This window comes from Erithacus rubecula, assembly GCF_903797595.1.
Source record: "Erithacus rubecula genome assembly, contig: scaffold_105_arrow_ctg1, whole genome shotgun sequence".
NCBI classification, from domain to species: Eukaryota; Metazoa; Chordata; class Aves; order Passeriformes; family Muscicapidae; genus Erithacus; species Erithacus rubecula.
The window spans coordinates 39593-54734 of NW_027636354.1; the positions used below are offsets into that span (position 1 = coordinate 39593).

At 47.8% G+C, this 15142-nt stretch overlaps 2 long non-coding RNA genes across 4 annotated transcripts; one reads left to right on the forward strand and one right to left on the reverse strand.

Annotated features, from left to right (window-relative positions):
• Window positions 1-832: 832 nt before the first annotated feature.
• LOC306815183 lies at window positions 833-6517 on the forward strand. 3 transcript variants are annotated; one of them, XR_013777337.1, is made up of 4 exons: window positions 833-864; window positions 1522-1605; window positions 4459-4547; window positions 6206-6517. It is a non-coding gene; the product is annotated as an uncharacterized lncRNA (long non-coding RNA). The 3 variants fall into 3 exon arrangements; XR_013777338.1 differs by lacking the exon at window positions 6206-6517 and adding an exon at window positions 5501-5541; XR_013777339.1 differs by lacking the exon at window positions 6206-6517 and having other exon boundaries at window positions 4459-4696.
• Window positions 6518-7259: 742 nt separating this feature from the next.
• LOC306815186 lies at window positions 7260-7600 on the reverse strand. Its single transcript, XR_013777342.1, has 2 exons — window positions 7390-7600; window positions 7260-7345 (listed from the first exon to the last, which is right to left on the reverse strand). It is a non-coding gene; the product is annotated as an uncharacterized lncRNA (long non-coding RNA).
• Between the last annotated feature and the right edge of the window lie 7542 nt (window positions 7601-15142).

Consider the following 15142-nt stretch of genomic DNA (forward strand, 5'->3'; position numbering starts at 1 on the left):
CCCCATCCAGACTCCCCCAAGACCTCTTCCCAAAGCACCCGCTTCGATCTCTCCCAGACCCCTCCCAAAAGCCCCCCAGACTCCTCCAAAAACTCCCTCCATGACCCCTCTTAGAACCTCCCAGATGCCCCTAAACCCCACCTGACCCCTCTTTGGACCCCAAGACCCCCTCCAAAACCCCTAAGGATTCCCCCAGGCCCCTTCCCAAAATCCCCCAGACCCAACCCCAATCCCAACCCGGGACCCTCCAGAGCCTTCCCAGATCTCCTGAGGCCCCCAAAACCCTCCAAGGACCCACCAGAGCCCCCAGTATCCCCCCACAAATCCCCCAGACCTCAGCAAGATCCTCTCAGGACACTCCCAAAACCTCCCCCAGGACCCGTCTGAGACCCCCAGACTCCTCCCCAAGACCTTCCAGACCCCTCCCAAGTTCCCTCCCCCAAACTCCCCCCCGAAACCCTCTGAGAACTCCCCCTGGACCCTCCTCAAGACACCCCTAAAGCCCTCCCAGATGCCCCCCACCCCTGCCCCACCTGTCCCTGCGCCACCTCAGCAGCTCCCGCAGCCCCTCGGCCTCTCCCAGCGCCTGCCCCGCTCTCTGCAGCGCCTCCCTCAGCGCCCGCCCGAGCCCGGGGCGGGTCCCGGGGGCTGGGGGCGCCTCTCCATGGCCGGCCCTCGGGTCAGAAGGCGCCACTCCCACCTGGCTTCTCATTGGCTTCAGTGGCGCGCGGAAGGCGGGTGCTGCTGAGGGGAGCCGCGCGCTGATTGGTTGGTTTGGGAAGAGGCGTCGCTATTGGCTGAGAGGGGCCCGCGCACGCGGTAGCTGGAGAGTGTGAGGGGAGAGCGGCCGTGTAAGAAGCTGAGGTGGGGCCGGGGGAAATGGGGGGATCTGGGGGGAATCTGAGGGGAATTGAAGGATCTGGGCTGCTTTTTGGGGGTGTCTTTGGTGAGAAATGGGGTATCTGAGATGGGTCTGGGGCGGATTTGGGCCGGTTTGAGGTAGGTATGAAGGAAATGGAGTGGTCTCAGGTGGGTCCAGGATGCATTTGGGGGGAATTTGGGCGGTTTGAAGGGTTTTTGCGGGGTCTGAGGTTGATCTGGGGGAGAAATTTGGGGGGGGGGGGCTGCGTTCTGAGGTGGACGGAACTGGGGGCTGTGAGTTGGTTCTGATGAGAAGTGGGAGATTGTGGAGATTTGGGACAGATTTGGGGGAGGTTAAAGGGAAATAGGGGGTCTAAGGTGGGTTTGGGGGAAATGGGGGGTCTGAAGGGGCTTTGGGTTGAGCTTGAGAGCGTTCAGAAGGTTTTTAGTGGGGTCTGAGTGGATTTGTGGGGGTTGTGAGAGGAACTGGATGGGTCTGGGGAGTTTGGGGGAGTGAGGGGTTTTGGGGGGTTCTCAGGTAGGACTGGGGTAAATTTTGGGGGGTCTCAGGTGGTTCTGACCGAGTTTGGAGGGATCTCAGGTGGGTCTGGGGTGGATTTGGAGGTCCCAGCCTCCCCTTGAAACCCCCTGTCCCCACAGAGGGTCCTGGCCATGGCCATACAGGACCCCTGCCCCAACTACACCATCGACATCAACAACTCAACGAGGAGATCAAGAAGGATGGTAAGGGGCTGCTGAGGGGCTGTCCCCATTGTCACCTGTTCTTGTCCCTGTCCAGACTGTCACCTGTGTGTCCCCACTGTCACCTGTCCTTGTCACTGTCCCCGTTGTCACCTCTCTCTATGTCCTGTGTGTGTCCCCAGAGCTGTCCCTGTCCCCACTGTCATCTGTCCTTGTCACTGTCCCCAGAGCTGTCCCTGTCCCTGTGCCCTCACCTTTTCCCCATCGTTTCCTTGTCCCTGTCATTGTCCTATGTGTCCCCAGAGTCAAAGCAGTCCCTGTCCCCATGGTCACCTGTCCTCTCACCCTGTCCCCATCATCACCTCTGTCCTTGTGATTGTCCTTTCTGTCCTTGTCCCCAGAGCTGAAGGCGTCCCTGTCCCTGTTGTCACTGTTACAACCCCAGTGCTAAAGGGGTCTGTGTCCCCATTGTCCCTGTGCTGTCCCCATGTCCTTGTGCTGTCCCCACTGTCACCTGTTCCATGGTGACCGTGCTGTCCCTGTGTCCCCAGAGTTGAAAAACTCCCTTATTCTGGGAAAAAGCCTGAAATACTGATTAAAAAAAAACCAAAAAAACAAACGAACAACTAAATTCCCTAGGATTACTCTCAAATTAAATTGGGAATAACCCCAAAACTTCTTCTACAAGAAGGCCATGGTGAGACACAAGTTTGGGAGAAAATACCAAGATTTGGAGAAAGAATCTGAAACTTTGTAGAAAAATCTTGAAATTCTGGGGAAAATCCTGAATTCCTGGGGGAAAAAACCAAAAATGCAGCTTCAAATATTGCTAAAATCCATCCTGGAACCTCCCAGAGCTTCTCCTTCTATGAGCAACCTGTGGTCAGAGCCTAATCCTTTGGTAAAATACCTGAATTTTGGGAAACATTCTGAAATTCTGGGGAAAAACCCCTGAAATTCTGGGAAAAAACAAAAACCCCAGTATCAAATGCCCCCAAAATCCCACAAAAAACCCCAAATCCAACCAGGAATGCTCCAAAACCCAACCAGGAGCTGCCCCAAGGCTTCCTGTGATACAAGCAACTCATGGTGAGAGCTAAATCCTGGGAAAAATCCCCTGAAATTTGGGGAAAATCCTCTGAAATTCTGGGGAAAATCCCAAAATTCTGGGGAAAAAACTGAACTCCAGCCAGCAATTCCCAAAGGTTTCCCTTCTATGCCAAGCCCACGATGAAACCTCAAATTCTACCTGGATTCCCTAAAAATCTTTTGGGAACTCCCAAATCCCCCTAGGAACTCCTCTAAAATCTCTCTGAATTCCCCCCAAATTCCTCAGAAACTCCCAAATCCCCCCCCGCCCCCCAAATCTCTCTGAATTCCCTCAAATCCCTCAGAAAACCTCCAAATCTTTGCTGGAAATGCCCCAAATCCCCCAGAAATCCCCAATCTCCCAGAAACTCAAAAATACCCCTCAAAATCCCTTAGAAAACCCTCAAAAGCTTCATAGAAATGCCCCAAATCCCTCAGAAACCCCAAAATTCCATCTGGAACCTCCCAAAATGCCTCCTGGAACTCCCCCAAATCCCTCAGAAACCTCAAAATCCCTGCTGGAAATCCCCCAAATATCCCTCAGAAATCCCCAAATCCCTCAAAAAACCCCAAATCCTCTTCAAAATCCCTCAGAAACCCCCAAATCCCTCAGAAACCCCAAGATCCCTTCTTGAACCTCCTCAAATTGCCCCAAAATCCATCAGAAACCCCCAAATGTCTCTTGGAGCTCCCTGAAATCCCTCCTGGAAATCTCTCAGAAAAAAATCCTTACCAAAACCCTCTTGGAACCTCTCCAGACCCCTCAGAAACCCCAAAATCTCTCGGAACTCCCACCAAATTGCCCCCAAACCCCTCAGAAACCCCAAAATGTGGGAAGTGCCATTGAAGAGGATCCAGTTCATCAAGATGGACTCGGACATCGTGGCCAAGATGAAGGGAATGTTCGTGGAGCTGGAACAGGACAAGGGGACATAGGGAACAGTGCCTGGGAGTTATGGGGTCAGTTCTGGGGTTTGGGGGTCAGTTCTGGGATTTGGGGTCAGTTCTGGGATTGGGATCAGGATCAGGAGCACAAACGGAACAAGCGCAAGGCCAAGGGTGGGGATGCACCTGGCCCCAAAAAGGGAATAGGGCACAGGGGGCACAGGGAGCTGTGCCTGTGAGTTATGGGGTCACTTAAGAGAGATGGGGTTATGGGATGTGGGGTCACTTATGGGATTTGGGAGAGGGTAATTTGGGGTTCTCTCTATGCCTTTGGTATAACTTGGGGTGTTTTTGGGATAATTTGGGATTCTCTCTGTGCTTTGGGGTAACTTTGGGCAGTTTTTGGGGTCTCTCCTCAGGGGATTCTGCCGCTGGCGCAGCTGCCCCAGATGCTGCCACACCTGGGGGGGAACTGCCCTACATCCCCCCGGGCATGATCCCATCCTGGGAATGGCCCCAAACCCTGGAATGGCCCCCATGCCAACCCCATAGCCTGTGAGTGGCCCCCTAACCAGAGTTAAAGGGATTTATAGGGTTAATGGGGTATCGATGGGGTTAATGGGGTCACATGATCCCACCTCTGGAATGGCCCCAAATCCTGGGATCCCCCCAGGAATGGCCCCATCCCCAGGGGATTTTGAGTTTTTGGCAGATTTTTGGGGATTTTTGTGAGATTTGGGGGGATGTTTTGGTGTGTATCCGGTGTGACTTTGGGCTGGTTTGGGGCCAATTTTGGCTGGTTTGGCGGTAATTTTGGCTGGTTTTGGGGCTGCTTTTTGGCTGATTTTGATCTGATTTTGTCTGTTTGGGGCTGATCTTTGCTGATCTTTGCTGATTTTGGGTTGTTTCCCCTGTTCCCAGCTGTCAGAGAACCCCCCAAACCACATTCTGTTCTTGACCAAGCTCCCTGAGGAGATCAAGGAGCTGATGCTGTCCATGCTCTTCCAGCAGTGAGAACCAGGAATCGGGAATTCGGGAATTCCAGGGGCTGCGGGAGCTCAGAGTGGGGACGGGGTGGAATTTTGGGGAAAATATCAGGATTTTGGGGGGAATTTCAGGATTTTGGGGTGGTTTCTGGATTTTTGGAGGAATGTTTCTGGATTGGGGGTGGGGAGGGCGGGGGAATTTCCGAATTTTTGGGCAACATTTCTGAATTTTTGAGGCAAAATTCCTGAATTTTTTGGGGAACATTCCCAGGTTTTTTTTGGAGGAACATCCCCAAACTTTTGAGGGGAACATTGCTGGGTTTTTAGGGGGAATGTTTTGAATTTTTAGGGAACACTTCTGAATTTTTGAGGGGACATTCCCAGGTTTTTTGGGAACCATTCCCGGATTTTTGGGGGACATTGCCATGTTTTTGGGGACCATTGCCATGTTTTTGGGGGAACATTCCTGGGGTTTTTGAGGGAACATTTCTGAATTTTGAGAAAAATTCCTGAACTTTTGAGGGTACATTCCTGAATTTTTTGAGGAGCATTCCCAGGGGTTTTGGGGTACCATTCACTAGTTTTTGTCGGGCCATTCCCGAATTTTTGGGGTACCACTTCCAGGTTTTTGTGGTACCGTTCCCAGAGCTTTTGGGGACCATTCCCAGATTTTGTGGGGGCCATTCCAAAAATTTTGTGGTACCATATCTTGGTTTTTTGGGGTACCATTCCCAGGTGTTTTGGGGTACCATTCTTGGTTTTTTAGGGGAACATTCCTGAGGTTTTTGAGGGAACATTCCTGAACTTTTTGAGGACCATTCCCTGGTATTTTGGGTTGCCATTCCCGGTTTTTGGGTGCCATTCCCAGGTGTTTTGGGGTGCCATTCCCGGTTTTTGGGTACTATTCCCAGGTGTTTTTGGGACCATTCCCAGGTGTTTTTGGTACCATTCCCAGGTGGTTTTGGTACCATTCCCAGGTGTTTTGGGTACCATTCCCAGGTGTTTTTGGGACCATTCCCAGGTGTTTTTGGGACCATTCCCAGGTGGTTTTGGGACCATTCCCAGGTGTTTTTGGTACCATTCCCAGGTGTTTTTGGTACCATTCCCAGGTGTTTCTGGGACCATTCCCAGGTGTTTCTGGGACCATTCCCAGGTGTTTTTGGGACCATTCCCAGGTGGTTTTGGGACCATTCCCAGGTGTTTTTGGTACCATTCCCAGGTGTTTTTGGGTGCCATACCCAGGTGGTTTTGGTACCATTCCCAGGTGTTTTTGGTACCATTCCCAGGTGTTTTGGGTCCCATTCCCAGGTGTTTTTGGGACCATTCCCAGGTGGTTTTGGGACCATTCCCAGGTGTTTTTGGTACCATTCCCAGGTGTTTTTGGTACCATTCCCAGGTGTTTTTGGTACCATTCCCAGGTGTTTTGGGTACCATTCCCAGGTGTTTTTGGGACCATTCCCAGGTGGTTTTGGGACCATTCCCAGGTGGTTTTGGGACCATTCCCAGGTGTTTTTGGTACCATTCCCAGGTGTTTTTGGTACCATTCCCAGGTGTTTTTGGGACCATTCCCAGGTGTTTCTGGGACCATTCCCAGGTGTTTCTGGGACCATTCCCAGGTGGTTTTGGTACCATTCCCAGGTGGTTTTGGTACCATTCCCAGGTGTTTTTGGTACCATTCCCAGGTGTTTTGGGTACCATTCCCAGGTGTTTTTGGGGACCATTCCCGGTTTTTGGGCTGTCCCTCGCCCCGTTCCCCGTGCCAGGTTCCCGGGTTCAAGGAGCTGCGCTGGTGCCCGGGCCCCACGACATCACCGGCGTGGAGTTGGACACCGAGGTGCAGGTGGGCGCTGCCCACGGGGCCCTGCAGGGCTCCAGGATCACCCAAGGCAACTCCACAGAGATCTCCTTCAACAAAAAGTGACCCCAAACCTGCCCAAACACCCCCAAACCCGAAGAAAACCTGCCTGGATACCCCAAAATTCCAGAGAAATGCCTCAAAACCGTCCCCAATACTCCAAAACTGCCTTCAAACACCCCAAAATTCCAGAGAAATGCCTCAAGACTGCCCCTGGATACCCCAAACTGCCCCCAAACACCCCAAAATCCCAGATAAATGCTTTAAAACTGCCCCTGGACACTCCAAAACTGCCTCAAAACATCCCAAATCTTTTCAGGCTGCCCCAAAATCTACTAGAAACAACCCAAAATCCCATAGAAACAACCTAAAATCCCTCCAAACCACCCCAAAATGCCTCAAAGCTGTCCCCAAATATTCCAAAATTTCTCAAAACCAGTCCAAAACACTAAAAATCCCAGAAAACTGCCCCAAAAATGGTCCTCACCCTGCCTCAAACCTTCCATCTGCCCCAATCCCCCAGGTAAGTTCAGTAGCACCAAATCCTACTTTCTTTATCCTAAACCTTTTTTTTTAATCCCAAATCCTCCTTTTTCAAACTTCAAAATCTTTCTTTGTGCCCCCCAAATGTCCTTTTCAGACCCCAAATTCTCCTTTTCCCACCCCAAATCCCCTTTTCTCAACTCAAATCCTTTTTTGTCCATCCAAAATCTCCTTTTCCATCCCAAAATCCCCCTTTTCCACCCAAAATCTTTTTCAATCCCGAATCTCCTTTTCCATCCCAAATCCTTCCCCTTTTACCCCAAAATCTCCTTTTCCCACCGCAAATCCCCTTTTAGGGTTCCCCAGGTATTTTTGGGGTTCCCCAGGGGTTTTTTGGGTTTTTCCACCCCCAGCATTGTACCCAGGGTCTCTCTGCAGCCATTGCATATGGACCTGCCCCCACCCCAAATAAATCCCAAATCAACTCCAAATAAATCCCAAATCAACCCCAAACCATCCCCAGATGACCCCTGCTGTGCCCCCCAGGGCTGGAGTGGTTTTGGGGGGCAGTTTGGGGTCTGGTGGGGTTGACCCCAAAGTTTGGGGATGAGGGAGGTTTGATCCTAAAGTTTGGAGGGGTTTGACACCCCAGGGTTTGGGATCAGGGGGTTTGACCACAGAATTTGGGGATCAGGGGGGTTGGACACCCCCAATATTTCAAACCCCAACGTTTGGGAATTGGGGGTTTTGACCCCAAAATTTGGGGGTTGGGGATGTTTGATTCCAGGATTGAGATGTTTTGACCCCCCCCAGGTTTGGGGTGGCGGATGAGATCAAAACAATTCCCTGAAAACAGTGGCAGGATTGGGATTGGGAACAGGATTGGGATTGAGAATGAAATCGGGATTGGGAATGGATCAGGATTGGGAAAGGGATCGAGGTGGCAAATGAGATAGGGATCAGAAGAAATGAGAATGAGATCAGGAATGGGGACAGAAACAGAATTGGGAATGGGAGCAGGACTGGGAACAGGATCAGGATTGGGAATGTGATCAAGAATGGAACTGGGATCAGGAACAGGAATGAAATACAGATTGGGAATGAGATCGGGATTGGGAACAGATTTGGGATTGGGAATGGGAATGAGACTGGGAATGAAGGATCAGAAATGGGAATGAGATTGGGATTGGGAATGGGAGCGGGATAAAGATTGGGAACAGGAACGGGATTTGGAATGGCAATGGGATTGGAATTGGGAAGGGAAATGGGAATTGGAATTGGGAAAGGAAATGGGAACAGGATTTGGAATGGGAGCAGCATAAGGATTGGGATTGGGATTTGGAATGGGAATGAAACAGGGATTGGGAATGTGAAAGGGATTAGAATTGGGAAAGGGATCGAGACTGGGAATGAGACTGCAATCAGAAACGGGAACAAGATTGGGAATGGGTAAGGAGATAGGGATGTGGAACAGGAATGGGATCAGGATTGGAATGGGATTGGGATCAGGAACAGGATTGGGAATGGCATCGGAAAGGGGAATGGGAAGAAGATTGAGAATGGAATGGGAATGAGATAGGGATTGGGAACACGACTGGGAACAGGAGCAGGAACGAGATGGAGATTGGGAACAGGAATGGGAACCAGGATCGGGATGCTAAAGTTGTGACACAAATGGGTGCCTTGGCTGGGACATCTCAAATTGGAGAAGCACAACCAGGATGGGCAGGAACAACTTTTCCTGGGTGGGAACTGGAATTCCAGAACCTGGCAGTGTGAGCTATGCAGGACCATCCAGACTGGGATCATGGGGGCTGGGATCACATGGGCTGGGATCCTCCAGACTGGGACTGCACAGACTTGGACCAGATGGATCAGGGCCTTCCAGACTGGGATTGTACAAACTGGGACCATATGGACCGGGATGGCTGCACCAGAACAATGCGAACTGAGATGGTCCCGCCCCACCCAGGGGTCCCTCCCAGTCCTGCCCAGTCTCGTGTGGGGGCGCAGCCAAAACTCCCCTTAGTGAACAAGGAGGCCCCAGAGTACTCTCGGTGTCTGTCTCCATCCTGGTCCCGGTCTCAATTTCAGATTGGAGCAGTCCTGGAGCACTCCAAGAACTGATTTTAGTCCTGGTCTGAATCTCGATCCCAGAGTGGTTCAGGTCTCAGTCTCATTCGTGGTTCTATAGTTGTGCCAGTCTCGGTGCCAGTGCTGGTTCTGGTTTCAGTCTTGGTCTTGGTTTTGGAATGGTTTCAGTCCCAGTGGTGGTGCTGGTGCCAGTGTTGATCTCAGTGTGCTCCCAGTGCCAATGTCAGTCTCAGGCCCGGGCCTGGAGTGGTGCCAGTCTCAGTTCTGCAGCCGGTGCTGCTCTCATTCTTATTTCTGGAGGTCTCCTGGTCCCGGTGCTGGTCCCAGTGTCCGTCACGGTCTCAGTTTTGGTCCCAGTGCCAGTTCTGGGGAGGGTTTCAGTCTTGGTCCGAATCCCAGGGCCTGTCTTGAAGAGGTGCCAGTCTCGGTTCCTCTCTTGGTTCTGGTCCCAGTCTTGATCTCCACCCAGGTTCTGAGGCTGGTCTCAATGCCCGTCCCAGGGAATTTTATCAACGATTGAGAGACAGGAACTACTGACTCATGATCAGAATCCAAATGTATTGTGAGCTACATTTGCTTATACACCATTTTTAGGAAGCCACTAATTTTTTACTACATTCATTGTGATAAACATCACCCAAACAAACTTTACATTTCTACTTATTTGATTCAATCTTCTTTCCTGTTGCCAGTCTTGATCTAATCTTCTTGTAATCACCAAAGCTCTATTTGTTCTTGCCAAGGCGTCCTGGTTATCAAACTGCAAATGCCCATTAAATCCACAGCACTCTCTGTCTCAGCTTCCACAGTGCTGGTCTCAGTCTGGATCCAACAGTGGTGCCAGTCTCGGTGCCAGTGCCAGTGTCTGTTTTCAGTCTTGGATCAATGTCAGTCTTGGTCCTGATGTTAGAGCGATCCCAGTCACTGTGCTGGTTGTAAGAGTCGGTCTGAAGTTTCTCTGATCTGCCCCACAACCATCATCAGAGACCCCGGGACCCCACCACTCGCTCTGGACAGGAATTTCTGGCCTGGCCCAGGTGGATGCTTGCCAAAGACTGTTTGTGGGTGTGCTTGGTGCTTGCCATGGTACACTGCGCTCAGCAGGGTACTGGCTGTAGTGTCCTGTTCCACCTGTTTTTTGGAGCAATGGTCTATGCATACTATAGTCCATAAATCTCTCCAACTTTTGGCCAGAGGCCACTTGCTTTGGAAAAGGACTATAAAAAGTGACTTTCCTAAAGAGACTTTGAGATCTCTTTCTCCCCAAAGGATTGAAGATGCATCTCATCGGATGGCCACGAGGATGCGTCCCGTCTGTTGATAGCTATGTCCCATCCTTTCCCTCTCTCACACTCTCTCTCTCTTTTTGCTTTGTTTTCTTTACCTCTCTCTCTCTCTCTCCCTCAAAACTGAATTGTTACTCACAATAAACTGCATTATTTCTTTCTACTTAACAAAACCTGAGTCTCTTGCTTTTGTCTATTGCAGCCTGGGGTCGAACAAACCATCACGACCCCCGTTCGGGTTGAGCAGATTGTGACATTAAACTGGTGTCACGCACAGGATTTCTGACAGACACAAGGGTTGCTGGCTGTGTGTAGTCTGTAACAGGGGAAGGATGTCTTGCTCCAGCTGCACCTAGCTTGCCACCTCGACAGGGTGAGCCAGACTAGAAAGCAAGGGGGACATTTCAGATTTCTCACAAACTGCACACACCTAGGTGAAAAGCATCCCTACACTCAATTGAGGATTCTGTCTTCAGAAATTCACAAAAGATCTCTTGGTGCAAAAGGCAGAACTGTAATGTTCTTGTTGTCTATTACTTTGTATGTGTGTACTGACCTCCCTAGAGTTAGGGAGAATACTGCACAGGCTGAGGAATGCATGTGTAACTCTAGTTGTTTTTGTTGTTGTTTTTTGACTGCCTGGATCATGAAGAGACAAGCTGTTTTGTAACTAAGGTAGTACCTCCCAAGCAGTGTGGTCTCTTCACCCCCCCCAGGGTAGAGAGGGGGCTGTGCTCAGCGGAAAGCTGTGCTTAAGTCTTGACTTCTCTGAAGTGGTGCTTTCCCCTTTGCAAAAATGACAGAAAAGCATAATACTAAAGATAAAGATGCATTCTTCACTTTACCAGACCTTCCCAAGGGGGAGAAGAGTGGGCACACAGTAACTGGTTTAATTTAGAAAATGTGATTGATAGGATACATTCTTTGCAACATGAAACAAAATTCAAACTGAGCAGAAATAAGACCATTCTCTGCTCAGTTTTGGGGGCCTTACAGCAGCTATAGAAACTTGCTTTATGCAAAGAAGTGAAGAAAGAACTATTATTGACTCCCTACAAAATTTAGTGGAAATTCTACAAAAGCAATTAGATGACGAAATGAATGAGAATCATGCTTTGAGAGATGAGAATCATTCTTTAGGAGATGCCTTAAGAAAAGAACACACCAACACTTTAAAACACACTGATTTACCAAAAGAAACAGAAGAGAAAGAAACTAATCAAATATATCCTCAAAAAGAACTAACTGATGAAAAATAGTGGGGAACATTGCTGCCCTAGCTTGAAACCTGTGGTTAAAACAGAATACAATTGTATCAATGATGAGAATTTTAACCCACAAATAACCACTACAAAAATCCTGTACACTGCTACTGAATTATCAGAACAAGAAGCTAGCTGGCACTGGGGCCTTGGAGCTCTCTTAACAACGGGTGACAAATTTAACTTATGGTCCCTAACTCAGCATGCTGTTTTTTGGGCAGGGGGGCTTAACCTTTGGAAATGGGAGACCTTGTAGCTTTAGTTGGTACCCCCAACCAATTCCTAGATATCATTCACAAAGCTGCCTGCTTGCAAATTATACATGAAATAAAATTCACTGCTGGCTGTAAATCACCTATGCAATTACCTGTAAATGTAGAACAATACCCTCTTCTCTCTGGTGGCAAAGAAGGGCTCAAACTGGTTATACAGGACTTGCAAAACTCCCCTGTATGGCCAATCCAAAAACCCAAACCTGACAATGTGGCTGTTTATCAATATATTTATGATACCCTTGTGGGAGGAGATGAAATAGAAGTACTGGGGGATACCCAACAAAAATTAATCTCCCATTTGGAAAGCCCTAATTTGCAGATTGCTTCAGAGAAAATTCAAAAACCTTCTCAAGAAGTGAAGTTTTTCAAAACAGCCACTACTGGGACTGCCCCCCCCCCCCCCCCCCCCCGATAGGGTGGCCCAGAAATCCTCAGTAACAGAAGGAACTGTAAAAAATCTGGCAAAAACAGAAACTGAGAACTTGGGTAGCAGCTACAACAAACCTGCCTCAGTAATTAAAGTAGCCTCTGCTTTCTCCCCCAAACAATCTTTGTTCAGTAATTTTTTGTTGACTAATGCTTCTGCTGAACAAATTATTGCTGGGGGATGGGGTGACTCTTAGCTTGGGGCGCTGATGGTTTTTTGGGGTGTTTTCCAGCTTGAAGTGCAGAGTGCCTCCTTTGTTTGCAACTACACTGACTGTCATTTTGTGTTTAAAGGAGGTACAGAGTGGCTTCCTTTTTGGCAGCAAAATGATTGGGAAGTTAACAGAATTCCAGTCTGTGTTACATGCTGGATAGTTCCATCATTTTATCCTCCTGCCTCTTTGTGGCAGATTCTGTTGTGTTTACTTTTCACAGAATAATACCATGGAACATGAAGATTAATCCCTTATTGAACTGTATGCAGTTATGGCACAGGACCTTACAGGTGTGTTTTATTTTGTGAAGATTCAAAATCAAAATTGAACTGTTGCACAATTTTCCCCAAAAAATTATGTGTGCGAGAAACAACACAAAATATAAAGGGGAACTTGATGTTAATGTTGTAACACCTACTACCCAACCGTCAGTTATACTGAGCCTGAAAATTTTTGAAATTGGACTTTAGGTAATTCGGAAAACTAGCCAACAGCAAATATTGTTTAATTCGGCATGGCCTTTTAAACAAGTCAAATTGCCAATGCAAAACAATGTCTCAGTAATTCAGACAGCTTGTTCACCTTTTCTAGGGGTGGACAACCAGGTTGCAAAAAGCAGGATACTTTAAAGAAACAAACAAGAGACATAACCGGTGTTGTGGGAACAAGATTGGGAATTTTGAATAGTATTGATTAAGAAGTATCAATAAATTGACTAACATCTCTTTAGCTCTCTGCTGTATCCAGGCTCAATTGTGGATGCAGTCAGTTGCTGCCTCAATTGTACGAGAAGTCGAGGAGGCCACTTTTCCTACTGAAATTCGGAGAACAATTTGGGATAATGCCCATAATTTTGAAAAAAGAATACCAATCCTGGTGAAGCTACTACCCCAGCATAAACACAGCCACAGCCTTTGCACTGACCATATGTAATGTTTCAGTACATTCAATATTCCTATCCTGGTTTGAAAGGACTGGTGTCTGCCAGTAAAGGCAGAAGTTTTCCTTTGAAATAGAGACTTTAGTTCCACTCTGCCCAGATATTATAATTGTTTGAATCAAGGACTCTGAGGCAGAGATAAGGGGGTAGGAATAACAGCTTTTTTACTAATATATCTAACCATTCAAGCAGAAAACAACAGCAGTTGTTAAAATTGCTAACAGAACAGAATAGATAACTCGGTTTCAGTCCCTTCTTTAGATGCAAGCACGCTGTCTCTGTGCTCAGTCCCGGTGCTGCAGCTGGAACAAAGCCCAGAGCTGCAGAGGGCAGGCGGGAGCGGAGGCGAGAGGGAGCGGCAGCCACGCCGGTCTCGGGTGGGAACAGGCTGGAGCGGCGGCTCCTCACTCACCGTGTGTGTCCGGGTGATCAGCTGTGTCTGCAGAGGCAGGAGGCTGGAACGGGGCAGATGCAGGGCAGGTGATAACAGAGGGTCTGGCTCTCCTGTGCTCCACAGCAGGGGCTGCAGATGGGGCGTCCTGCTCCAGGCTTGCCAGAAACACGAGTCCCCTCCGGAACCCTGAGTGGCCCCTCCGTAAGCCGCTGACACCGACCCCTTTTGTCTGGAGTCATCAGAGATCCTGGGTGTAACCCGGCCAGCTCCATTGGCATGATAATGGGAAAAAATCAATTGACACAGTAATAGAAAAAACACTCAACCCCCAACAATTCCCTATCACTGCATTAGGGCTGAATCATGATGGAGCTATTCTCCTTTGAGCACAGAGAATGGGCCCGTCAAATTGGTGAAAAGTAACAAATCATTAATTTGGAAACTTACATTTTCTGGGAACAATGAGAGTTTATCTGTGAAAGTAATGCAATCAGAGCTCAAGATATTTGCTTAGACACGGAACAGAATGCCTGCAACTTTGAAAGTTATCCAAAGGAGATTCCTGAAACACTACTGGGGTATATGAGCAATGAGTCTGCATGCTTTAGAACTGCTTATGATAGTATTTTCATAGAAGATTTTGGTAGTGAGTACTAAAAATAATTTAAATATTTGTGTCTGTAACTTTACTAAAATTGCTGTTTTAAATTTGAAAATTGCTTGTTTTAAAATTGCTTATCTTGTTGTATTGCATAATGAATATTGATTAAGATTCATTTTTCGTTACTATTTAATTATGTTGCATTTTCTTTAAGTATTGATTCAAACTGACTATTATATTTTAACCAAGAAATTATTGTTGTTAAATCAAAAATTGAAACTGAAAACTTATAAACATTGATTTAAATTGTTTATTTGTCTTTTGTAATCAGAAATTGAAATTGATTGCTAAATTAATTATTATATCTTATTATTATTAAATCAAAATTTAAAAATGATTGTTAAATTGATTATTATATTTTAATCAAATCAAAGAATTGAAATCAAAAATTTATTAGCATTGATTTAAACTGCATGTTTATCTTTTTGCATTCAGAAATTGAAAATTGATTGTAAAATTGATTATCTGTTTTGTTTTCTCTCTCCTTTTTCCTTTCCCTTATATTTTTCCTACTTTCCTATTCTGTCCAGCTCTCTGTCTCTGTTTTCTGGGATATGCTATCAGCTCAGACGAATCCTGAAGAATTCGCAAAAACACCACGAAGGAAGTGCTGCTGCTGATGATCGTGAGTCACAGGGTGGTGTAAGAGTCGGTCCGAGGTTTTCCCTCATCTGCCTCACGACCATCACCAGAGACTGGGCCCTGAGACTGCACCACTTGCCCTGACC